The 27,117-nt window shown below is 40.8% G+C and overlaps 1 protein-coding gene across 2 annotated transcripts in view; it reads left to right on the top strand.

The window, feature by feature from the left end:
* The window catches only part of ENTREP2 (endosomal transmembrane epsin interactor 2), a 391,860-nt gene that overhangs the window by 91,086 nt on the left and 273,657 nt on the right, over positions 1-27,117 (top strand). The window lies entirely within an intron of this gene.

The following is a 27,117-nucleotide window of genomic DNA, read 5'->3' as shown; positions in this document are numbered from 1 at the left end:
CATTATTCCATTGTTTCTTACCTTTCTTTGAAATGTCTCCTAAGAAGTGATTGAAGAAGGAAGAACATAAAGGAGTTGATAAATATTTTATCAGCACTTTCTGGAAATATTGCAGGGGAGAGTAGCAGGAGAAGTTCTCCTGTTTTATTCAGTTCCTCCAGGAACTGTAGGAGAGGCCATCCAAGCTGCAGATCACTTGGCATCTCCACCTGAAGTGTCTTTTAAAAACATAGTATCTCTGTTGTGCTGAGTTTCTGCTTAGACTGAGAGTCTATGTTGCCCCGCAGGTATGCAAAGTGCTGCACTGTAACTACCCTATGTGGATGCTGAGGGTGTGAACTAAGAGGTTTCTAGTTCATGTTAATGTAGTGATGTTAGAAGAGAATTATATTTACGTGAACTAGCAACCTTTTAGTTTGCATCCACATGGAGGGGTTATGGCACATCACTGTGGGTGCTGCTATTCGCACCCTGAAGGTCAAACTGTAGGATAGTGTAGACATAGCCTAATTTGAACAAAACAGGCAGAGATGAATAGGGATAAAATATTTTTTTAAAAGTCTATGAAAGATGTGTAGATGATGTGGAAACCACTCAAATTGACACTTTTTTGGACTCATTTGCCTTTTTAATAGTTTTCTGTGTATCTTTGTTAATGATTTTGTAATAAACAATATTTTGCTTATGGAGGACCCAAACAAGGGACCTGTTTGCCTTTCAGATGAACAGAAATTGCAGCATATATGGCTCCACAGGAGCCCTAGGACATGATTCTCAGGGCGACACTCTACTTCTTCCATGGCCAGACTATCTAAACTATGGTTTCCCTATGTTACCACTCCTGCCTGGGGTCTTATGGAAGATTTGACAGGACAAGGTGGGAATCATTCTCATGTCCTCCAACTAGCCCAGACAGTTTTGGTCTCCGAGCTTCCTACACATGTTATCGTCTTAACCACCAATCAACATTCAGCCCTTTTCTGATCTTCTGACCCAGGGGAAGGCCAGAGTCAAACATAGGAACCCCAGTTACTCCATTGCAGGGCATGGTTTTTGGATGGTTGTTGACCTTAGAACAGCCATGTTCTGAAGCTATGCAAAGTGTTCTTACCAATAGCTAAATAACATTTTCCAGGTGAATCCTTTCTACTAAGTGGGGACATTTCTCAAACTCGGCACTGCCAAAGATTTATATCCCCAGAAGCTCTGAGTATTCCTCTTATTTTGGATAATCTTATTTCTCTAAAAACTGCAGGTCTTTCCATCAATTCTTTACGGGTCCACTTCACAGCTATTAGTGTATACTATCCACCTTTACAGGGTTGCTCAATGTTTGCTCACCTACTGACTAACAGATTCTTGAAAGGTCTAATCAGAACTTTTTCTTCCAGTAAAAAAAGAGCATACTCTTCAAAGGGACCTGAACCTTGTTCTTTCTGTGCTCACAAGGCCTGTCGTCAAACTGCATTCCGGGTAGCCATCACCTCAGCCAGGAACGTGGGTGAGCTTGGAGCACTGATGGCAGATCCTCCTTCATAGAGACAAGGTTTCATTGTGTTTACATCCTAAGTTCACCCCAGAATAGCTTTGAATTTCACCTGAACCAATCTATTTACTTACCTGTGTGCTTGCCAAAACCACACGCATCCTTAGAACAAAGGCGGCTTCGTTTCCTTGACGTATGATGAGCTTTAGTTTTTTATCTACTAAACCAAAAATAAACAGAAACATCTCCCTGTGCTGTTGCCAGAGCAGAAAGAGTTTGGGGTCAAACTGTATTGTCTCAAGAATCTCAGATGGGTCTTTGGCTCTCTTTTGTTCTGCTATCTGCTTTCTAATTTTCTTTCCTCTCATGGGGGGAAGAGCACAAGCGACACTACTTTCAAAGTTCTCCGGTTCAGGGCACATGGAGCGCATCCACACCCACATCTCAAAGAGCTTCCAGTTATGAAGGTAAGTGACCATGCTCATCTGAAGTCCATGAAGAAGATATTAAGGTGTTAATCTTCTTTATTCCATTTCCCTTTTTCTTCTAAAAAATAGAAAGGGGTGGGAGGGAGAGGTAAATCTTCAATAATATGCATTTTAAAAATTGTAACAAACCAAGAAACCCGAAAGTTAAGGTTTCATTAGTAATGCTGATTCACCCATTTTACACACATACACACACAGTATTTGATATGCTGTTAAACATATATCCTCATATAAAATGAGCTTTAATGTAACTTTTATGGTAGCATTGGGAGCTGAAGAGCAGCTATGTAGCATTTTAAGTCCTAGAGGCAATCTGTCTGACTAAATAACCTAATGAATCGCTTATAGCTCTGATTTCTATGTTGTTTCTAAACCTACACCGAAGTGCAGTCAGTGTACTTTTATGGGAACATTCTATACAATTTAATATAAAACGATAACCATTGTATAGGTGTTTTTAAACCACCCTATAGAAATAAATTATATCCTTGTTTTAAAATTCTCTAGAGTGGTTGTGAGCACTCATTGAAAGTATCAATCTCTATTAAATTTAATTGTTTTTGAAAGTATATTCTATAGAATCCTATCACATTTCTAAAATATTCTGTTAGTTACATACTTAAGTTCTATTGTGCTCTTTAGTAAAGGTTGTGGAGAGCCTTTATATATATATAATTTATATTTATATTTATTTATTTACCATTATGGGAAGTGAAATTGTTTTATAGTATGTCCTGCTAGGCACTGCAAAGTTCAGTGCAATCTATTCACTCTGTATTTGAATTCATTAGTTTTAAAAAGGAAAAGTAATGTGTATACTTGAAATAACTGTCATAACTGTAGGAGAGGGAGCTCTGCGGCAATACAGTATGGCATCTGCTGTTTGAGGAACTCCTGGACTTAATAATTATCTTTACTTTTAAATTTTGGCATTTTTAATTGAAGTGTGTGTTTTTAAACAAACACAACAAAACAAACCTTGTAGAAGGCGTTTCACCACATTTAATGGGTTAAAAGAAACATCAATACTTATAAAGTATCCAGAAGTGCTAAAAAAGATTACCGTTCAGGATACTCTGGTCTAACGCTCTTTCCCAGTGCTAAACTCTAAGCAGAGCTATCATTAATTCTTCAGAGATTGAATGAAATATCTCAACAAATCTTATTATACATTTGCTGCTTTTAAACATATACCACTATTGCCTCTGGATGGAAGTCCGTTCAGAGTCTCAACACAGGCTTTATCCCACCCCGTTGTTTTATTGATTTCTGCTGGCTCCGATCTTTCCCTACTTTCCTTTGTTTTGAATCTACTGTTAAATATCTCATACGCCTACTGTACAGCTGATCACCATTATTTCTTGTCCTAGTTCATTCAATAGGCATTGTTGAGGAGAGCTGTGGCCATCTGAGGCCAAGCTCATCACCATTGTATGCACCTAATTTCTGCTAGCTCCTCGAATAACAATGCCCATGTATTTCCAGACATTAGGTATCCATTCTGTAACCACAGCAGGGCACCACTATGCAACCAGACTGGTTAGTATGGCCTTGACTCCTATATATTCTTGTGGAAAAAAGATAAGAGCTGCCCAGTTTTGGTTTAGAAAAAGTGGTTAAATATGATTGCTGTAGTGTCAGTTCTTAAGTTTCTTGAGAAATGACATGTTGCCTTGAGCTCTGAGGAACAGTAACCATAAGTGAGTTTAAAGTTCAAAATGTGAAGACATTCAGGTTATAGCTCTGTGCCTTTTCCTGCCTTCTTGACCAGGAAATGTTAGGAAGCTTGAATCAGTTATGCAGAAATAAATATAAATGTTTACAGACTAAAACAGGTATATGAAAACTGTATTTTCTTTCTTTACAGTCTGGCTTTTCCTTCTCTAATAAACCAAAAACAGATACATAATAGACAGTTACAATGGCTGACACTTACAGTTTTTAATCAAAATATAAGCTTTTATTTATTTTAAATATAAAGTTTTGTAATGGTTGTAATGGGAACCTCCCAAATGTGAACTGACGGGAACTAACACTGTGTTTGAAACCTTGATTCTGTAATGAGCTTTGCATGGGTGGACCTATGCAAGCTCCAATGCTCCCAGGCTCGTGGCTTCCCTTCAGCCCACCAGGTGGAATGAAGGGTAGCCCAGAAGCCTTGTGTGCTGACTTTCAGGCTTCTGTCACCTTGACGGACAAGACTCCCAGTGACTGTGACCTCCAGGGCAACCTACCAGATGGACTGCCCCTGAGCTGGGGCTCCATTCCCCTTTTGTGGAGAGTTTCAAAATATTTGGGGTTGGTTCCAATTTGGAATGAAACAAAATTTCAAAATATTGAAATCCTCCATGAACCAGAATTACCTTTCTTGGCACAGCTCTAAATATGACACACTCTTTAATTATATGATCACATACCATTTTTTAATCAGAGGACTTTGCCTCATTCCAGGCATAGGATATATGGTCCTCACTTAATGAGCAGCTATTAAGTTATTTACTGCACACTAATCAAACCTTGCTCTGGAAACAGACTTACTAATTCCCTCATGAGCTTTTCTATGGTGTTGACCACTATAGACTGCATCACAAACATTAGTTAATTTAGTGTCAGAAAACGTCAGTGAGATGAGAGGTGGTTATCATCCACATTTTACAGATAGGATACAGCAAGAGTGAGGTCGAAAGTTTCCATTATTTTTGGGCGACCTGTTTGAGACACCCAAAGACCTGATTTTTCAGAGTACTTAGCATTATGTAGCGTTTCCTATGGTCAAAGCACAACTCCCATTGTCTGCAGTTACAGATGTGAATGCTCAACGCTTCTGCAAATCAGGCCCAGGGCATCAAGCCTGGGACCCAGCCAGTGATGATACACAGTTAGTGACCACCTGTGAAAAGCTTGGTTTCAGTGACTTTCCTAGCATCACACAGGAAAACTCTATGGCAGAGGCAGGGATAGAATCCAGTTCTCCAGGGAAGCATTTAATTTCTTAACTATGCGACCCTCCTTTATCTTCCTGCAATCCCCTGCCTCATTTTCTATACATCTGTCAGTTTCTGCAACACATGTTGCAAGGGTGCTACATATAAGTTGTCTTTACTGTGAATTTCTGATTCATTGCCAGAGCATATCACAGAATTGTAGAAATGTATGGCTGGAAAATACCTTGAGCTGTCATCTGATCTACACCCTGCTGCTTCCCTCCCACCCCCAAGGCGGAGGCAGGCACATGTGTATCTAAATCATCTCTGACCGATGTTTGTCTAATCTGTTCTTAAAAGCCTCCATTGAATGGGATACCACAATCTCCCTTGATAACCTCTTCCACTACTTAACTATCCTTATAGTTAGAAAGCTTTTCCTAGTGTGTAACCTAAATCTCCATTGCTGCAGATTAAGTCAATTACCTCTTGTCCTACACTCTGTCATCATGGAGGACAGGTGATCCATTTTGTTAACTGAATGAGGCAGTGGCCCTGCAGAAAAAATGTGATGATTTAATAAAATACTGTATTATAATGCATGTGCACAAATGGGCACTTAATTATTCTGGCATTTCCTTACTTTTAAGTGCTAGAGTTTGCAACTTTAATAATGTTCTTTTGATGTATTTTTTGTGTGTGATTATTCTAGATTTTTTACAAAAGCAAACAAAAAAACAAATGTCATCAGATGGCATCACATTGGTCCTCAACAAGCTTGGAACCATTAGATCCATCTCAGACATGTCTGCCACCTGAGCTAACAAGGTAACTGATGGCACTAGTAGGCTGGTCAGCCTCTGTGTTCAGAACTAGAGGGGGATGAGACACATACTTGCCAGTGGGTGCCACAGATATTTGCGGACAGTAGGGGAATGGTGAAACTCATGAATCTTGAGTTCTATTCCAAGCTCTTGGAAAGGAAGTGTGTTCTAGTGGGCATGGACTCTTTTTCCATTTCCCCCAAACATTAGATACTAAGGTCAGAAGGGACCATTATGATCATCTAGTCTGACCTCCTGCACAACGCAGGCCACAGAATTTCACCAACCCACTCCTGCGGAAAAACCTCACCTATGTCTGAGCTACTGAAGTCCTCAAATCGTGGTTTAAAGACTTCAAGGAGCAGAGAATTCTCCAGCAAGTGACCCATGCCCCATGCTACAGAGGAAGGCGAAAAACCTCCAGGGCCTCTTCCAATCTGCCCTGGAGGAAAATTCCTTCCCGACCCCAAATATGCTAAACCCTGAGCATATGTGGATGATTCACCAGCCAGATACTACAGAAAATTCTTTCCTGGGTAACTCAGATCCGACCCCATCTAACATCCCATCACAGGTCATTAGGCCTATTTACCATGAATATTTAATTACCAAAACCATGTTATCCCATCATACCATCTCCTCCATAAACTTATTGAGTTTAATCTCAAAGCCAGATAGATCTTTTGTCCCCACTGCTTCCCTTGGAAGGCTATTCCAAAACTTCACTCCTCTGATGGTTAGAAACCTTCGTCTAATTTCAAGTCTAAACTTCCTGGTGGCCAGTTTATATCCATTTGTTCTTGTGTCCGCATTGGTACTGAGCTTAAATAATTCCGCTCCCTCTCCGGTATTTATCCCTCTGATATATTTATAGAGAGCAATCATATCTCCCCTCAACCTTCTTTTAGTTAGGTTAAACAAGCCAAGCTCCTTGAGTCTCCTTTCATAAGACAAGTTTTCCATTCCTCGGATCATCCTAGTAGCCCTTCTCTGTACCTGTTCCAGTTTGAATTCATCCTTCTTAAACATGGGAGACCAGAACTGCACACAGTATTCCAGGTGAGGTCTCACCAGTGCCTTGTATAACGGTTCTAAAACCTCCTTATCCCTACTGGAAATACCTCTCCTGATGCATCCCAAAACTGCATTAGCTTTTTTCACAGCCATATCACATTGGCGGCTCATAGTCATCCTATGATCAACCAATACTCCAAGGTCCTTCTCCTCCTCTGTTACTTCTAATTGATGCGTCCCCAGTTTATAACTAAAATTCTTATTATTAATCCCTAAATGCATGACCTTATACTTCTCACTATTAAATTTCATCCTATTACTATTACTCCAGTTTACAGGGTCATCCAGATCCTTCTGTATGATATCCCTCTCTTTCTCTAAATTGGCAATACCTCCCAGCTTTGTATCATCCGCAAACTTTATTAGCGCACTCCCACTTCTTGTGCCGAGGTCAGTAATAAAAAGATTAAATAAGATTGGTCCCAAAACCGATCCTTGAGGAACTCCACTGGTAACCTCCCTCCAGCCTGACAGTTCACCTTTCAGTAGGACCCGTTGTAGTCTCCCCTTTAACCAATTCCTTATCCACCTTTCAGTTTTCATATTGATCCCCATCTTTTCCAATTTAACTAATAATTCCCCATGTGGCATGGTATCAAACGCCTTACTGAAATCTAGGTAAATTAGATCCACTGCGTTTCCTTTGTCTAAAAAATCTGTTACTTTCTCAAAGAAGGAGATCAGGTTGGTTTGGCACGATCTACCTTTTGTAAAACCATGTTGTATTTTGTCCCTTAACACCTTCTGTCCTATCTTCTCCAACCTGTCCCCTCCGCCCTGCTCTCCCTATCCCAGTCTCCTTGTCCAGCCATACCCAGTTCCACTCCCTTAGTCTCTATGCCCAATCAGTCCCAGTTTTTTTTCCCTCGCAGCTCCTTGTCCAAGCTTAAGGTGGGGCTGGGAGCAGAGCTGCACCTAGCCGTGGATCCTGGCCACCAGCCCCTACTGCTGTCTGGTTGTGGCTCTGCCCCCAGATTCAGCCCCTGGCCGCGGCTCAGTCCCCAGCTCCAGCCCCAACTTTGGCCCCCTTACCCCTGTCTGTGTCCTACCTCCGGGGTGGGTGGTGAGTGGGCGTGGACAGGGGTAAGGGGGGGATGCGGCCCTCAAAAAGTTTGAAGATTGCTGACCTAGTGGTCCCTTCTGGCCTTAAAATCAATGAATCCTCTGCCCGCCAGCTCCCGGTGCCTATCCACCCCACCCATCAGTCTACAGTCCCAGTCATGTTTGAGCTCCACTCTTGGTTCCTTGTCGCAGTCTGTTTTTCTCCCATTTTCCCCACAGCTCTTGTTCTCTCTGTGTTCAAATCAGGCAGCTTCCTTATCCATGCTGCCTGAGCCTCGGGATGTCCTCGAGAGTACAGGAGACAGTCTTCCAGTTTCTGCCCCTGGCACTACCTCCAGCAGCCCAGAGCTGCAGGGAAAGTCCTGCTGAGCCCTATGCTTAAGCATGCTTGGTACACATGGAATATTTGGAGTTTTTAGCTGTGAAGCTCTAGTAAGTCTCTACTGACCATGTGTGAACTGTGATTTTTTTTCGAAGGCATATCACCTGGCCAAACGTGGGCAGATTTTCCTGGAAGCACATCCCTGACACACAGGCCAACTCCTGCCAAATTTCACGTCCCTGCTACAAAACCTGGGGATACTACAGAATTTAAAAGAAATGGTTTCCAGAAATTTTTCACAAGGCAAAGCAGCATATTTTTACCTAGCCTCATTCTCTAAAACATCAGAACTATTTTTGGTTGGAAATTCCTTCTCTCTGCTTCCCCCTCCCGCACCAAAAAATCTGCCTGAGTCAGAAACCATGGAAAATTGCGGCTGACGTGATTAAAGTTTGGCAAAGTTATAAGCTACTGAAAACAGGGATGTGTTGGGCAACCTTAATTATAGGTGGCATGACCAGCCTCGCCTATAAGTTATGGAATATGTGTATCTACATGTGTGTGTATGTATGTGTGTGTGTGTATATATATGTGTATATATATATATATATATATATATATATATATGTCGTCTTGTCACAGTTACAGGGAAAGTTGCACCTTCAACCACTCGCTAGTCTCTCCTGCGTGCACCCTTTTCAGACATCAGACCTGTTGTTTTCACCTCTCCTGGGGTTGAATCTCACAATTTCTCCTACTCTTAGGGTATGTCGACATTGCAATTCAAACCCTGTGCCTGGCCCATGCCCACTGACTCAGGCTTGTGGGGCGGGGGCTAAGGGGCAGTTTAATTGCAATGTGGACGGACATTTGGGCTTGGGCTGGAGCCCAGAGTCTAGGTCCCTGCGAGGGGGGAGGGTCCCAGAGCTCTGGCTGCAGTCTGAGCCGGAAAGTCTAATCTGAAGTTAAACAGCCCCATAGCCCATGTCCTGAAAGCCCAAATCAGCTGGCACGGGCCAGCCCCGGGTGTCTAATTGCAGTGTAGACATGCGGGCCTGTCTTTGTGTTAGTTTGCTGTCTGTGAACAGTACCTTGACAATTCCCTCTTCCTGTTCTTCAAGGTCATCTTATCCATTTCTAAGATCTTTGCTACACTTTCCTGCCTGGAGCTTCCCACTGTTGCCTTGCGCCAAGCCAGAAAGCTGATCCCAGCAGGGACGGGGTAAATCTTCAAAGGTCTTGATACCTGTACTTTTTGAGTTTTGGTGTTGAGGTTATATAAAGCCATTATCTGATTTCCTGCTGATGTGTAAAACCACACAGGATTGAATTTAACCCATTGTAACTCCGTAGCAAACATGTAGTATTATAAAATAATACAGGCATCCTTCACACATACATTATTTAGATAGATATAAAGTGAGAGTGTGAGAGAGAGTGAGTGTGTACATCTCCATAGGTATTGGAGACTGGCCAACACCCCAGAGCCTCTTTGAGTTTTGTAGAAGTTCAGATCCAAACTTTGTTGTTTTGGTCTATCCCTAATATATTTTAAATATAAAATAATACCTCAAGCTGGGGTCACTGTGTAGCGGCCAACATTTGAAAGTGTTTTCAAGGTACAGCTGTGGAAACTGGTAGAGAAACGAATGTCATGTGTTCATTTTAAAAATGGTTTTTCCCACATGTATGGTGACAGAGTGTATTTTGAGTGAGTACTGTACTCTTCATCCATCTTATTAATTTTGTCCATCTTTGTCTATTGTCTCTGCCTCTCTCCTGCTTGTTTTCTTCAATATTCTTACTACTTTTCTTTCTTTGAGAAATAGCACCAACTTTCCTCTAATTTGTTGTCTTTCATATAGAGCCACAGTTCTCCATTCCCTTTGTTCTCTGCCAGGTTATGTTTGTTGTACTACTAATGTAGCTAAAATGTGTATTACAAATGTTTCCAAATCTTTTGCTAGCAGGGTACCATCTTCTGATATCCACCTAACTAGCAAAGAAACCTACTGAAATATCTCTCTGTTCATGAACTTAAATTAATCAGCTATATGAGCTGGGAGAATCTTCCCGGGTGAAAGTGAAGTGATGAGGGTGATTGTCTTGATTTTAGCTGCCAATTAGTTGTTAAAGTTTAGTTGAGGGCAAAAAGTTCACTCATCGGTGAAACAATGGGACCATTTTAAAGTTTGGTCGTATAAGAATCTGTTTGATATTGCTGAAGAAGCCAGTCATTCTGTATTTAGTGCTTTTGGCATTTAAGGTTGTGTGTCAGGCCAGTCATTGCTGTCAGTCATCTTCATCAACTTGGTGAAAGTGTAGTACCACTACAAAGAAAAAAAGAAAAAAGGAAGCAGTCGGCTGTATCACAGACATTGGCATTGAGGAAGGGCTGTTTTCCTCATCATCCTGTAGCTAAAATATAATTTGCTTGGTGAAATAGCAGTTCTGGACAGCGAACTAGACTTCTTGTCTAATGGAAGATGCTCACTTCTAAGGAGTGATAAATGTGTTATACGTAAACCCGCTCCAGCATTCCATCACAAAGATTTAACTGCACTAAAACTAGGTATGTAGAGCACCACAGAAATGCAACCATTCCTCTCCCTGACTCCCCATCCCACATATATGCAAAACAGTCATTGTAAAATAAAAGTTGGGGAATATTTTCAGAAGTACCTAAGTGGCTAAGCCACTTTGGACTATGATAGTTAGGCTCATAGTGAACTCTTAAGTGCCTAAAGTCAATGTTTGAAAATTGAATTAGGCTTCTAAATAGCTTGTGCACTTTTGAAAATTTTACTCTTTTGTTCTTCTGAATGTATTCTGCAGTAGAGAACAAATGTTTCTGCACTTGTGAGCTGGGGACATAGCATCTGTTATGAAAATGTATGCATTTCTCTCTTGTTGAGTCTGTGGCCAGTCAGGCTGCAACAATATAAGCAATAGAACTGTGAGAATCTCATTGGGATGGTAACTTCAAAGCTGTCTTCTGAGTTTTTAACAGCAATCAATCATAAGCAAATAGAACAGGCCAAAAAAGGTTCAGATAGTCTCTGAAATTTAATTGTTTGATACACTGCATGTTCACTTACATTCTTTCCAAATAAGTCTGCAAAGTTAGTTAAGATAAGAACACTTTGAAAGTATGCAATGAAGTTACAGAAATGGTCACATTTGAGTTAAAACTGTAACTGACATCTTTTAAAATTATTGGAATCTCTCACGAAATATCCTCCAGACTCTAGAGAGGTATTTTAAAAAATGCATTGCTTAATTGCCAAGATTGCTGGCATCTCAAAGCATTCATGTGTGACTCTGTTAGCTTCTGCTCCTGTCTTGTTCCAGTCCCATTCCTGCCTTGTTCCAGTCCTGTCCTTCCCTCACTACTGTCTCAGACCCAGCCTTGCTCCTGCTTTCCCAGACTCCAGATAACCTGGTTCTGACCTTCCGTGCAGATTCTTGGCTGTGACTCGGCTCTGGGATTTGACCCCTGATTCTATTCCTGACCTTTGGCTATGACTCTGGTTTGACGCTGGGCTCTAGCGTCCGGCTTTTAACTCTGGTTCTGTCCCCCAGTTCCACTTCTCTGCTCCTGACACCTCCTCCGACCACTAGACCTGACTCATGCTCCAACCACTAGACAAGACTGCCAATGTCCCAGTGTCGAAAGTATCTGAGTTCAGAGAGACAGTGCTGGTATGCAAGTAAGAAATTTAGGTTTGGATTCGGTTTTGTGGCCAAGCCAAAGGTACTGCTGGGGTCTGGATTCAATAGTATCAAATCTCTTAAACTGCTGTTGCAAGAGTTCAGCGCAAAATGGCAGAAGTCTCCATGGGATCAGATAATTGTGACCTTGGGCCCCTTTGATGCCAACTGGCAGAGGGCACAGGGGTGCTTAGGATTTTACAGTGATCCCCCTGTGTCAGATATATGCATAATAGTTCACTGAAAGGTGGCAAGTGAAGTCTCTACTGAGAGCCAGCAACTCACCAGTCATCATAATCATGTATGTATGGATAATATTTAAGGATTTAATTGTTGTATTTATACTAAAAAGTATGTTCTGAAGGTCTTGGAGTTAAGGTACGTCACCAGGAAGTGACATACCTTGAAAATGTAATTGTTCCTTTTATGCAAGAGGTAACAGACACTGTTTTCCTGTCTGGTCATTTGTGTATTGTGTATCATATGCCTCACAATTAACACATGTTTGCCTACTGAAGCACACGCAAAAGAAGAGATTGTGAAATCCACAAGAGAAAATCGACAGAAATAAGCAAACAGCAGGGGGGGGTTTATGAATAGGGTCAGAGGATAGTTTTCATATCTCTTGGAGTGCAAAGTGACATACTGGCTCCTTCACCTAGAGGAGACCATTAACATTGCACTTGTTGCATGAAAAGAGGGTCACAGCCAAGCTGGCTGTAAAGCGCTGCAAGGATTTTGGATGAGCAATGCTCTACAAGACATGAGGGTATCTTGTAAATTACGTCTAGGCTCTAGAATTCGTGTCATGGTTTTAATTTATAGGCTACCATTTCTTTACAATCATTTTGCTTGCTACTACTTAAATCTCTCTATGCTTGGTTAAATAAGCGTATGCTCAATTTCTCTATAAATTTATCGGAGTGCTGTGTGTTAAGCACAGCAGTGATCTAAGATGGAACTGGTAAGTTAAGGTGTACTGTTTCTTTGGAGGCAGCAAAACTGAATATTATGAGGTTCTTTCCATCTTGTAAATTACTAACAGCAATAAACCAAAGTGTAAGGGTAGGATAAAATCTAAGTATTTGGATTTAAATCTCCCTCCCAAATTCTGGATTGGAGAAGTTTGGATTTGAGGATCCAACTTGGGCTCATTGCTAGTTCCATATAAAACTGGTTTATACCTGTGCTGCGATGGTCCACCTTGGGGGAAAAGCTTGCAAAACAGGCCTCTCTAAAATAAAGTAGACCTGTTGCTATTCTAAATGGGTTAAACAGTATCCCAAGCACCCTTATGCATCAGGAATTATGTGAATTTGTTTGTGATATGCGTGTATGTCTGTTATCTGAATTTCCCTGCCATGTCTTTTTCTAGGATTTCCTTCTTTTTCCACATTTGGGCCTGAACTGCTTCTTGCTTATGCCTTTGGGAGAAGCCCATTACTCTGTTTAGATACCTGTCTACACCCACTTTACAGTATAGCTATAGAATCTAAGCCATTAAGTCCATATGAGCAGGCCATTAAATAACTTGGTGCAAAGGCAACTACTCTGTCAGCTAGGTCATTCCAATAAAGCACAGTCTCTTGTGTGAGCTTGATGGCTTTCATTACAAAGACAAAATGCGAGTGGAAACTCATTTTCTTGTGGTAACATTGTCTATAGATTTGCACAGGTGATTAGACTGTGTTGTTGGAATGATATTGTGTTTCCTTCATTCTAAAGACCTTTCCTTTTGTTTCTTTTACTTTCCAAATAGATTGGAAATAGATTTTAATAGAAATTAGTGGCAGGGTCAGTCACACAAAAGGGCATATTATTATGCTTTTATGCAGTCTGTTTAAAAGCATCATGGTTCTGAAAGTTTTCATTACTAATTAATTGCAATTAGCTGCAACTGAAGCTAATTATGAAACTGGCCCTAAAAGTCATGTGAATTGTACTGAATTCTGTAATACAGTTCTTTTTGACTGTGTGCAATCATGATTTTAAAGTTACAGTTTAGTACAGACAAGATGCAGACCAACATGTTTCTGCATGGTTACCACTGAGAACATGTGTTGGGCCCAATATTATATCCATCTCATTAACATGAACTGATATGAAATTAATTTCCATATTCCATGAAAATAAATCTTCTGGCTAACAGAGTATAAATCAAAATATCAGTATTGTATGTCATGTGGCACTAAAAAAACCCCAAACCACTTCTTCTGCGGTGTGTTGTTGCAAATATACCCGGATTATCCTGGCAAGTTATCTCTCCTATTTATTTTCCTGCCAATGCAGGGGCCTCCAGCACTGGGGCACCTAAGTCCCTCCTATATTCTGCCTGTGGCGCATAGTAGTGTAGTAACCTGTGGACTAGAATACGATGCTCTAATTTAAATTGTTGGGTTTCGTGTTCAAGTGCTGGGTGGTGGTGGCCTGTGAAATGCAGGAGGTCAGACTAGATCTGGTGGTCCCTTCTAGCCTTAACCTCTGTGACTCTAACTTGAGTCACTATTGTAATTATTTAGGTGAACCTAAAAAAGACACCACAAATCCATCAGTGTACTTTTTTGAGTTTGGGTCTGAGAGACAGAAAAATAAGGAAACTCACAGATAAAGGAATATCTCCAGTACCTCGTCATTGGGAATTCAACAATAATTTTAAGGAGGCACCCAACAGTGCCACCTTTGAGATTTTCTTTGCTTTTTATGGATTTGTAACAGAAATGTAACTGAACGCAGGTTTTTGTTGGATTTTTTTTAAGACTTAATATGTAGATTTCGGAAATAGTATAACAAAATATTGGCCCACAGGAAATTTGAGGTGAGCCACTCTTAATACAGCAGCTTCCATCCATCCATCTGAATCTGTACTTCCAACAATTTGGAACTCATACATTCAGGTACAGGTTTTGTAGGATTGTACACAGGTACTGTGCAGATTACTGTTGCTTAAATATAGTTATTTTTTTCTAATATCAAATAGAGGAGTATGGATTACATTCTTGTGAATTTTTTCAACTGTGGTATAAAACACGTTAAACTTCAAAACCTCAAATTTCAACAAAGCAGCAGAATTTGTGGGAGATTTTTTTTGCAAACCCCTTCCCAGATTTCCAGTCATCTCTAGTGACGTGTTACTGTATACATGTTCAAGTTACTCAGCTGTATGTGATATGACAATGTTTGTTTGGGTTTGTTAATACTTTTGGCTTCTTGTGAAAGATATGTCCTCTAAAATAATGTGTCTCCCATTGAAGCAGAGGAGAAGAGAAAAATATTATTGCATTTTTATTTGTTTTCAGGGGGTTTTTGGATGTGTGGACACTTGAAAAGTAGGAACTGCACTGAGGTCACAAATTATCTCCTCTTATTTTAATGTGGAATTTTTAGAATAGTAAACTGATGAATCCACATTTAGGCTACCTTTCTCATGTACTACTTCAACTGAATTTGTTATTCATGCAAAAAATGTCAATGTATAAGCATATAAAGGTCATAATTTACACATTTTAGTTATTTTTCAGTATATTTGGTTCTGAACCTTTTATGCTCAATTTCAAATCGAATTCTGGCAACCTGAGATTTAATCCCTTTCTCCTTTACCTCCAAATACTTGGAGAGGCTTCTAAAAGAGTCACACCAGAATTTTCCTTTAGAAGTGCATTGTGCTGTCGTGTTGTGGTATTTGTTAGTATGTAGGACATGATTTACAGAAACTTGTGCAAGCTAGAGTTAAGTGGTTAAAGAGCTCAGAATTAGTGTATTTATTTTTTGTGTTGCAATAGTGCCCAGGGCTTAATTGTATTAGACACTATACAAGCACATGCCATACAGTCCCTGCCCTGAAGAGTTTATAATCCAAGTAATTTCATAAACCAACTTTAATGTAGTGTAATGACCCAGTAGGTCAATGTACTAGCCTGCCACCTGTGCAGTGCTTATTTCAAATCTGCCATACTTCAAAAACTTTGGGTGATCTTAATCTATTTCCTGCTGTGACATTAGTTTGCAACACACAATCATCACACAACTCAGCATGGTGGCCATTGTGTCCTCAGGAAAGGCCATGAATTAGAATAGTGTTGCAAGGTCAGAACTAAGGTGAATGGGAGAGATCTGTTTGTGGCAGCATGCAGATTGCCTGTCCATGCTATGTTCAGCATAGCTATATTTATCTCTTTCATTATTGGGAACATTAAATTAATCAACTTAAAGAGAAACAAGCTAATTGGGTAAAGCAATTCTATATGGGAATTCACTTAGGATGCTATTTCCTAATTGGAAAAGTCTTTGTAAAGGGTGATTCTCTCACATAAAGAGAAAATTTAGCTCTTTATGAAGCTTTTTCCAGTTAGGAAATAGCATCCTAAGTAGATTTTTTCAACATTTCGTACTTTTCTATATAAATAAAATATGAAGTATGAAATGTTGAAAAATAAACTGAAAAACTCCTACTTTGAAAAATGAAATGAAATCACACAAGGTCAGAGTCAGTATGGATTTTAGAAGACATCTCTGTAAAATTGAAAAAGAAATTCTCCTAAATAGAGGGGGAAATGGGCAGCTTGCAACCTTCAGAATGTTTTGAGGGAGAATCAAATGAAAAAGTATTTAGGTTTTGACCCTGAGCCAATTAATTGGAGGCAAGTGTAAATTTACTACATTTCCTAAAACTAATGAAGAAACTAAAAAAGACATATAAAACCCTTTAAATACACATTAATCTAGTTATACCCTCAAAAGGACAGAAAGCTTATCATAAACATATTACTTTCAAGACAGTAGTTGCCTATAAAATAGGATAATGGAGCTGTCAAGTTTAAAATAGCTGGCTTGAATCTGGTCCTTCCTGTTAGGAACTAGGTGGTAAACGGGATTTCAAACACTTTACTATTCCACATCGAGACAAAACTCTGATGCCTTTTGCATTGTTTTGCAAAAGCCAGAGAGAGACTGACCCATCCCAGAGTTGGCAATAGCTTGGTAGTTAGGGTACTAATGTGGGATGTTGAAGACCCCCATTTAAGTCCCAATTGGCTATTTTCAAGTGGATCTCTTTCTCACCCAGGAGAAACCTTTCCCAATAAAAGTTTAGATGAAACTGATACTTGTTTGTGAAAAGGTTTTCTTGGTTCATGGAAAAACCATTTTGTTTAAAAATTCTTGACCAGCTCCAGTAGTAACCAGAAGCTGTTAAGGTGGTGACTGCATTGGCTTATATGAAATGAATTAATGGACTTAGTGCAATTTCAAGAGGACAAATGTCCACATTACAACAGCCAACATCACAGTTGGGACAAACTGGCAACTCTTGTTAGCATTCTCAGCAGAGAAGCCAAGGACTGGATTGGCATAGTGATTTTAACTACCTTCTCCAGGTGAGAACTGAGGCATGAGATGAGGGTATTATAAAGAGGCATATAGAGACTGTGCTGTACCTTCTTTGTGGTTAGAGTGGACTTCAGTCTCCAGAGCTGTCAGTTGGGCAACTTACATAAACACTGAAGTTATTTTTTAAAATGTTGCTATTAGTTGCAAAAATGGTCATGAAGTTTGATTGGATATCCCAAGGTATTCATCAGCTAATATGGCTCCAGAGCGAAATAAAGTGAAATTGTTGCCATTGGCATTTGCTAAATGGCACAACGCTCTCCTGAAAGTGAGAATTTGCCAGTGTTTTGAGCTAGCTGTTTGGCTTGTATCCTCCACCTACATGCAGACATATAAAAGACACAGAAGTGGATAGTATTCCAAAAAATAAAGATTTGACCTGGCTCTTGGAAAAGCATTAGCTTTGTGTCTCTAAAGCTTATTACATTGCAACTGATCCACCTGTTATCCTCAAAGAAAGAAAGATGATGTAACCATTAGATAAAGTTGACAATTTGGCAACACACACTAAAATCAGAGATGTTTTGTTCAGGAGTACCTGCTGAGTGATATGTGGGCCTTAAGTAGGGCTGCCCCAACTGTGCCTCAGTTCCTTCTCACCACCTGTGGCTTTGAGTTGGAGCTTCACTACTTAGCCTCTTAGCACACTGTGTGACCTTCTATTTTTTGTAAATAATTTGTAATTACATAGGTTAGCAGTAAAATTGTTTACAAGGAGGACTCAGCAGAGACTTGGGCAAGAGATCTTCTAAAAGGGCTCTTGCTGCTACATTTTCTCAGATTGTTGAGAATGCCAGTAATTCTTCTGATTTGAGGAAACCCTTTGGAGACCCGAGTACAAATTAACACAAGATTCAAAAGGAGAAAAAACATAGATCTCCTTTTCCAGGCCCATCTTTGAGACTTTACAAAATCTTGAGGTAAAGGTAGCTCAAGACTCAGAACAGGTTCCCTGAGTGCCTGTTCCATTGTCGGTTTGACTGACTTGACTCTGGGCTCACACTTACCTCAGATATCCCTAGTACAGTGTGAGCAATCGTTGAAACTTGGTAATGAGGATACATGGACAGATCACACACCACTTACCGTGGTACAAATGGCATTGTTACCAAATATTCCAGAATCAACAATGACAGTGCCAACATTGATTGCATCTGTGGCTCCAGTGCTGTTGGTGCCAACTCCTCTCCTGCCTTCAACTTCATTATCGATGTATTGTCCCCCTTTTCGGCACTTACAGTGCCTTGCTGCCAGGGATGTGACTAGTGAATCGGTTCTGGATCTCCACTACTACCCTCCATGAAGTTACTGCCATTGGCAGCCCCTTGAGAACTGACCCCTGTCTATCTCAGTGGCACTGGGAAGAGCTCACTTTCTTTAAGTTCCCAGTACTCCAGGAAGACTGATGAGAAGACCAGTGAGACTTTGCACACACTCAAATACAAAAGTGCAACCCTTAGGTCACTGGGGTATACACTCATAGAATCATAGAATATCAGGGTTGGAAGGGACCTCAGGAGGTCATCTAGTCCAACCCCCTGCTCAAAGCAGGACCGATCCCCAATTAAATCATCCCAGCCAGGGCTTTGTCAAGCCTGACCTTAAAAACTTCTAAGGAAGGAGATTCCACCACCTCCCTAGGTAATGCATTCCAGTGTTTCACCACCCTCCTAGTGAAAAAGTTTTTCCTAATATCCAACCTAAATCTCCGCCACTGCAACTTGGGACCATTACTCCTTGTTCTGTCATCTGGTACCATTGAGAACAGTCTAGATCCATCCTCTTTGGAACCCCCTTTCAGGAACTTGAAAGCATCTATCAAATCCCCCATCATTCTTCTCTTCCGTAGACTAAACATCCCCAGTTCCCTCAGCCTCTCCTCATAACTCATGTGTTCCAGTCCCCCAATCATTTTTGTTGCCCTCCACTGGACTCTTTCCAATTTTTTCCCATCCTCCTTGTAGTGTGGGGCCCAAAACTGGACACAGTACTCCAGATGAGGCCTCACCAGTGTTGAACAGAGGGGAACGATCATGTCCTTCGATCTGCTGGCAATGCCCCTACTTATACATCCCAAAATGCCATTGGCCTTCTTGGCAACAAGGGCACACTGTTGACTCATATCCAGCTTCTCATCCACTGTAACCCCTAGGTCCTTTTCGGCAGAACTGCTGCCTAGCCATTCGGTCCCTAGTCTGTAGCGGTGCATTGGATTCTTCCGTCCTAAGTGCAGGACTCTGCACTTGTCCTTGTTGAACCTCATCAGATTTCTTTTGGCCCAATCCTCCAATTTGTCTAGGTCCCTCCATATCCTATCACTACCCTCCAGCATATCTACCTCTCCTCCCAGTTTAGTGTCATCTGCAAACTTGCTGAGGGTGCAATCCACACCATCCTCCAGATCATTAATGAAGATATTGAACAAAACCGGCCCCAGGACCAACCCTTGGGGCACTCCACTTGATACCGGCTGCCAACTAGACATGGAGCCATTGATCACTACCCATTGAGCCCGACAATCTAGCCAGCTTTCTATCCACCTTATAGTCTATTCATCCAGCCCATACTTCTTTAACTTGCTGGCAAGAATACTGTGGGAGACAGTGTCAAAAGCTTTGCTAAAGTCAAGGAAGAACACGTGCACTGCCTTCCCTTCATCCACAGTCCACACTCCTACTCCCAAACCACTTTGGAGGCCACACACTTACTGCAGACAGCTTGCTTACTTTCAAAACAAATCATCAGGTCTTTCAAGGAAATGGCAAACCTCATCATCAACAACTACTTCATCTCATCCACTTCCATCATTGTCGAGGGAGCAAATTTGACTGCTTGCTCAGAAGCAGCTTAACAGTTACTAAAGATCTCCCTACCCTGTCTCTTCCTTTTTGTTGACTGCCTGTCTTATTTCTACCATTTTTAGATTGCTATTACAACAGATAGGATGTTGTTGGAAATTGTAGAAATGGGATATGTGATTCAATTTCGGTCCCTCCCGTGCTCTCAGCCACCTTCCCAGTCCCTGTGCAGGGATCCCTCTCATGAGAGCATGTTAGACCAAGAAGTCCAATCACTTCTAGTTTTTGGTGCAAGAGAAGTAGTTCTGGTGCATCTCAAAGGGAAATAATCTTATTTGAGGAATTTATCCACGATAAGAAAGGAGGACTTCAGCCTCTCCTAGACCTCAGAGTACTGAACCGTTACACCAGGAAGATCAAGTTCAGAATGTTGATAACCACCATCATACCATACCTAGATCCAAATGACTGGTACACTGCTCTCAACCTTCAGAACACATACTTTCATATTACAATCCACCCAGCCTGCAGATGGTGTCTGAGGTTTATTGTTGGGAACTATCACTACCTATACCAGGTTTTATCATTTGCCCTATTAACAACACCAAGGGTATTCACAAAGTGCCTAGTTGCTGTAGCAGCCTACCTCACAAAAATTAGCATCCAGGTATTCTCATGCTGGGACAATTGGTTAGTTTTCAGGAGATTGAAAAAATATTTGGGAACAACATACAGCAGAACCTTCTGTTTTCTTGGCTGGTTCTGTTAATAACAAAAAGCCAGTGCTGACTCCTATGCTGAAAATAGAATTAATCAGAGCCAAATTGGAGCCATATTAAATTCCAGGACTTCTGTCAGAACATGCTTCAGACAATTGGGCAAGATGACATCCTGTACCTTTGTGACCCAAAGTGGATATCTTCATCTGTGCTGCTTGCAGAGCTGGATGGGGGTTACTTAATCGACGAGGCAAGCATCACGTGGACATGCTAGTGCAGATCCTGATCAAGGTCTGCCACCAGACATGGCAGATTACTTGCAATGACCCTGTGCTGGCACTGGCTCAACCATCCCATCATCCTACCAGTGTGGCTCTACTGGAATCAGGCTACCTGAGACTCCCCTGGTTGTGGCTGCTCGAGGGAGAATGCTGTAGTAAAAATAATACAGGTGCGGGCAGTAGAATGTTTTCTGGGGACTCTTCACCGCAGCAGTGGAGTTAAGGGGTGCAGATTTGCATCCAGTCTCCAGTCCCTTCCTAAACATAGACCCTTAGCATCATCCTTTCCCCATCTTCCTCTCATTTCCTGAGCCGTGAGGAGAATTCCTAAGTTAAATAATATACTCCCAGGTTTATAACTTTTCTCTGAGGGCCTCAGAGGAGTCCCTGGTAGTACAGCTCCAATGCAGCCATGGTGCTAGTTGGGTGGATTTATGGTTTATTACAACAATCTGTAGCTCACTAACCCCCTCTTTTTGCTCTTTAATTTCAGAGGTGTTAACGCACCACTCTACCACTCACTTCCAACATATATTAACTGCTTACGCTAAACAATCTGTTCCACTTTGCATTTTGCTATAATGCTGGGAGTACCTTTCTCAGACCTGAAGAAGAGCTCTGTGTGGCTCAAAAGCTTGTCTCTCTCATCAACAGAAGTTGGTCCAATAAAACATATTACCTCACTCACCTTAGCTCTCTCCAAGATTTTTCTGGTTATTTTAGCTATTCTGAACACTAATTATTTCAAAGCTTCAAGAAATAATGAAATGAAATGTTTACTCTTTGCTAGGCATTGACCAAAGCAAACATTATCATTCTTGGTGCTTACATCACTTTACAATTCACTGCAGGTTTCTTCCTTTGAAAATTTTTGTCACTAATTGAAAGAGCCATCTCATTTCAGTTATCTAATGGAATCTCAATCCTCATTCTTATAATTATTGGAAGAGTCCAGCAGCAAAAATCTGATGAGAGATTTCCTAACGCTATTGGGAAACAGCATTCCTGGTGTAATTTGTGTACTGAGTCAATGATACAAGTCAAGATTGGTGTGAAAACAGATTAGGAAAATGTCTAAAGGTATTTATCACAGCAACATTTTTCTTTGACACAACAACATGATGAATGTCATAGTTCTTTCTGGCAGCTGAAATGTAAAATGAAAATTAATATGAAAGTAAAATCCTCATAGAAGGGTAATGTCTTTGCAATGAAATGGAGATTGTGGTATCTTCTACTTTTGTAATGTGGTTTGTTTTCCCTTTTTTATTGTTTGTTTATAATGTTACTAATGGACTCAATATCTGCCCTTTTGAAGGCAGACCGATGAAGTGAGCTGTAGCTCACAAAAGCTTATGCTCAAATAAATTGGTTAGTCTCTAAGGTGCCACAAGTACTCCTTTTCTTTTTAAGTTTTGTCAGTAATTTATTTTTAAAAAGCAACGTACTTTAACCTTCTCAAGGGACATTAATACATCACATCCATGAAGAAGTTTATTATCAGTGATACTAAAGTAACTGGTTACCAGTAAGCGGATTATTTTTTATCCTACTACAGCACAGGTGGGCAAACTATGGCCTGTGGCCCGGATCCAGCACACGAGCCATTTTAAGACGGCCTGCAAGCTCCCGCTGGGGAGCAGGGTCTGGAGCTTACACCACGCGGCTCAGCCCCACTCCAGTGCTCCAGCTGGGGAGCCAGGTTGGGGACCAGAACCATGTGACTCCCGAAGCAGCTACATGGGCCCGCTCCAGTACTAGAAGGGTCAGGGGCCGCTTCACGTGTAGGAGCTGGAGAAGGGACATGCCACTGCTTCCGGGAGCCACTTGAGGTAAGCGCAGCTCAGAGCCCGCACCCCTGAGCTTTTCCCCACGCCACAACCCCCTGCCCCAGTCCTGTTCCTCCTCCTGCTCTCCAAACCCCTCAATCCCAGCCCAGAGCACCCTCCTGCACCCCAAACCTCTCATCCCAAGCCCAACCCCAGACCCCGCACTCCCAACCAGAGCCCTCACCCCAACCCCACTTTTGTGAGTACTCATGGCCAACCATACAATTTTTATTCCCCGATGTAGGCCTCAGGCCAAAAAGTTTGCCCACCCCTGTACTACAGTGACTTGTAATCCAGTTCATTCAAACTTGTTACAGGATGAAGGGGATTGGACAAATTGGACCACTGAGGGCACTGACATCTTGGTTTTGGAAAAGAATTGTGAAATGCTGCCGAAATCCCCCAAAAGCCCTTCACATGATATTTGCCAGTATCCTGCTATACACCAACCTGTACTGAGTCTCCCAGTTTATAAAATGGTATATATTGAAATGGGTCCCCATTTTAATAATTTTAAACCCAGGCCTGTGGGTTGTATTGGTACTTTGGCTGTCTCAGAGTAAAAATTGGTTGGTAAATGGTAGGATACAAATGTGTAACAAAAGCCGTATCTTTCAATAACAGGTTATATTTTTACAGATTCACATTGAGTGCTGCTGTAGTTAGCATTTCTGATTTGAAGCTAATATTAGAAAGTGTCAATATCTTAAAATTATGAACAGATAGTAAAATGTTGCCTTCCTAAATAAATACTTTTAATGGAGTAACTGAAGTGTATTTGATTGTGAACTCTGCTGCATGTGAGAGGGAGGGAGGGAAGGAGGGATGCTGGGGGCGGGCGGGGGGGAGGTCGCTTATTGTATTCTGTTGCGTGGGTAATTCAAAATAAAGAGTTGAAAAACACCAATCAGTTTATTATTTCCTGTTCTCCACAAAAGAGCTAATAAAGTAAAATTGAAAACACAGGCAAATAGGTTCTGAACTGCTCAATTTTTGTTTTGTTTTAGATACTCTCATGCTCACAACCATGCTAATGACTTTCTGCTTTTGTTAATACTTGGGAGTTGCATACTAGCACTACTTAAGTACTGTCGACTGTGTTTGCATATTTGTTTAATCAAAATTAGATTAGGAATAAGATCGACAATATTATAAATCAGTGATGTATGATGCCATATTTGACATCCTATCTAAATCCCTGCACACTAGTTTTTAATATGATCTTCATATTGCAATAAAATTAACACTAACAGTGAGCCACTCTTTGAAGTATCGAAGTACAAAATCTTATACTGTTCTTCATATTCACAATGGAAAAATACAAATACTTTCAAATAAAATATTTTCATTTATTCATCTTCATTGTTTTTCCTTAATATGAGGGTTAATAGATGGAAAGGAATCTCAGGTTCTAAAATGAAAAGAAAAATATTTGCTCTTTCCTTTCCTCCATGCACTTGTTGCCCTGATGTCTTTTGTAATTTTAGATTTCAGGTAGTATGTTCTGGTGGCAGTAGATTAATGACATTCGCTTTGTGTTCAGGTTTCCCTCAGTTGCTGTTTCCTCAGTCTCATTCCCTTGTGGTTTCTTTCCTTTGTATCTTCAGTAGTTATGTTTCAATAAAATATTTTACCTTTTTATACATCAATGCAATTTTTCTTAAATGACAGTGACTTTTAGTTCTCTTGTTGGAAATACTGGGCCAGATTTCTCCTCCTGTGGGGAATTCCCTCCTTCCTGATTTCTCCCTCCTTCTTAAGCTGTAGCTCCTCAGAACTGTCTTTTTTTTGTTTGTTTGTTTTTTGAATGTCTGGAAAGTATGTAGCATATTTTAATAGTAATAACAATTTTGAAGTAGGCCAGAGAGGCAGGAAAACTGCCAGGTTTAGTCCAATGAGTTCTCCGCAAATTGTCCCTCCAGAAAGGGTTTTGAGAAGACTCTTGGGGGCCAGTGCTATTTAGCCTGGCCGATTCCCTGATTTCATTCCTCCTACACCCCAAATTCTATAATGTTTAAGGCCCAGAGGCCTTCCTCAGTCAAAACTCATTTCAAGCTGGTGACTTGTTCTGTCTCAGTAGGATTCAGGCCCTTAATTTGTATTGGGTGATAAGTATTACTGCATGTAAATTTTTTTTGTTTAGCCTACCAGTGATCCAAGTTCAAGGCTCATGAGTGACATTTACTGAATGCATAATAAGATGAGGCTGACCCTGCATATTCATAAGAAACGTATTATGTATTTTCCCACTTCTGGGAAACATGTTCCTCAAACAAGAAGCTGCATACTTGTTGCATGGCCACAAAACTGTGTGTCCGAGACAGTTATTTTCCATAAACACATCATGTTACGGAAAATATTTAATGCTACACTCTAACTTTACAATAATTGCTGGCCACTTCATAAATAAACTACAGATGTGAAACATGCATTTTCCTGAAGGGCACTGAGCATGTTACACAGAAAAAAGAAAATATAAAGATGGACTTAAAATGAGATCTAAACTGCATGCTGTTAATAAACTCTGGCAGCTGTGTGAATGTGCAGGTAATTGGAATGTCCTGTTCATGAGAGGCGCCAAGGGACTTCATTTCTCTGTTCCTGTTTCCATGGCAATTAGGATTAGATTAGTTGTAAATTCACAGTGGATGAATGAGGGAAACCAAGCAATGATGTGGTGATTGTTCGGTTGGGACATATTGAGCCTGATGTCTAGAAAATAACTCAGAATTGATGCTTAAATTGTTGCTTCCTTGTTTGCTGTTGTTTGAATTGTTTTTGTCTTGCAGTATGCATAGTTTACCCTAGTGGGTAGGCAGAGTTGTGTTGTCAGTGTCTTTTGGATTTCACAAGTCTGGTATGTGCTTTAAATGAGGGAATAGTGCCTATACATAGGAGCTGGAACGAGAGGTGTTGCACCCCCTGGCTTAAAGTAGTAGTAACAACCCAAGTACCTGGTTTTCGCCTTCAGCACCCACACTATAAAAATTGTTCCAGCACAACTGTGCCTGTACTCTCCTGATTCTTGAGTATAGAAGCCCCATTTCTTGTACCTAAAATGTTAATAAAATTTGTTCTGGTAACTGGTAAATCTCCTAAGAAGAGTCCTAAAACACCGATTCTGTGTATCCTAAACACGTGGTAACATAGAGTGCTATAAGGGTTGTATAGCACACTGCATAGGCTTTCACTAGGAATAACCTACATAATGAAACAATCCCAAAGTCATGCTAAGACATTTGTACTTCAACATCATGTATATATTCTCTCTGTGTGCATGCATGTATATATGTATGCTGCTTGGTAGCCATCCTGATAATAACAACTTTTGATTAATAACATTTTGCTGGGAACCAATTCAGTTCCATTGACTATTATGTTAAAGAGATTCTGATACTTGCAACAGGTAGTAGGCTACTTATTAACTTTTTTTTAAGAGACGCTCTGGTGGCAGGCAGGGTTGCAGCAAGGGAAGGCACATCCGAACGCTTCATACCCTGCAGCCCCGCAAACCTGCCTTTTACTTATTGGCAACTTTTGGGTAATAGCAACTTTTTGCTGGGAACCAAGAGGTGGCTGATAAGTGCACTCCACTGTGTGTGTGTATTTTCTCTTCTCTCTGTAAGAGAGGCTTTATCAAGGGATTCTTTCACCCTTGGAAACAAGGGATTCTTTATCATTTTCCCAGGAATTTTCCCCCTGGAATGAAGTGTAGCACTTGTGACAGATTCCCTTACCATCAGAGGTTCTTGCTGACCTTACCCCATATTAGCAGTAGTCAGTGACTTCTCTCCTGCAGCCAGGGGCTTAGCTGCCTGTGTTTTGCTGCACAGTAGAAGAGCAGGGGGTTCCGCAAAACAATTTTAGAACCTGACACCAGCCTGCCTCCCCATATCTCTCAATCTTCAAGCCTTCCAATGTGCAGCACAAGCCATTGATACATATGACAAAAATTGGGAACACCTATTTAGTTGTTTTTTTGTCATAATTTACAGATTATTAGGGTTATTTTAACTTTTAAACCTCCTGAGGATGTTTTCTCAGTGTATCAATTAAATGAAGCAGAGAATAGAAAAATGCCATCATGTGCAGTCTATTTTAGGACACACATATTTGTGGTTTACCCTAAGCTGAGCTGAAGTCAGTAAACTGACAGTTAACTCTACTTAAAACCAGATGACAAATTGTAGTTTAGACATCCCCTTAGACTCACG

Source organism: Natator depressus, chromosome 10 (genome assembly GCF_965152275.1).
Source record: "Natator depressus isolate rNatDep1 chromosome 10, rNatDep2.hap1, whole genome shotgun sequence".
Classification (NCBI taxonomy): domain Eukaryota; kingdom Metazoa; phylum Chordata; order Testudines; family Cheloniidae; genus Natator; species Natator depressus.
The sequence above is the reverse complement of the archived record's forward strand: the minus strand, read 5'-3'. Positions and strand labels throughout refer to the sequence as shown.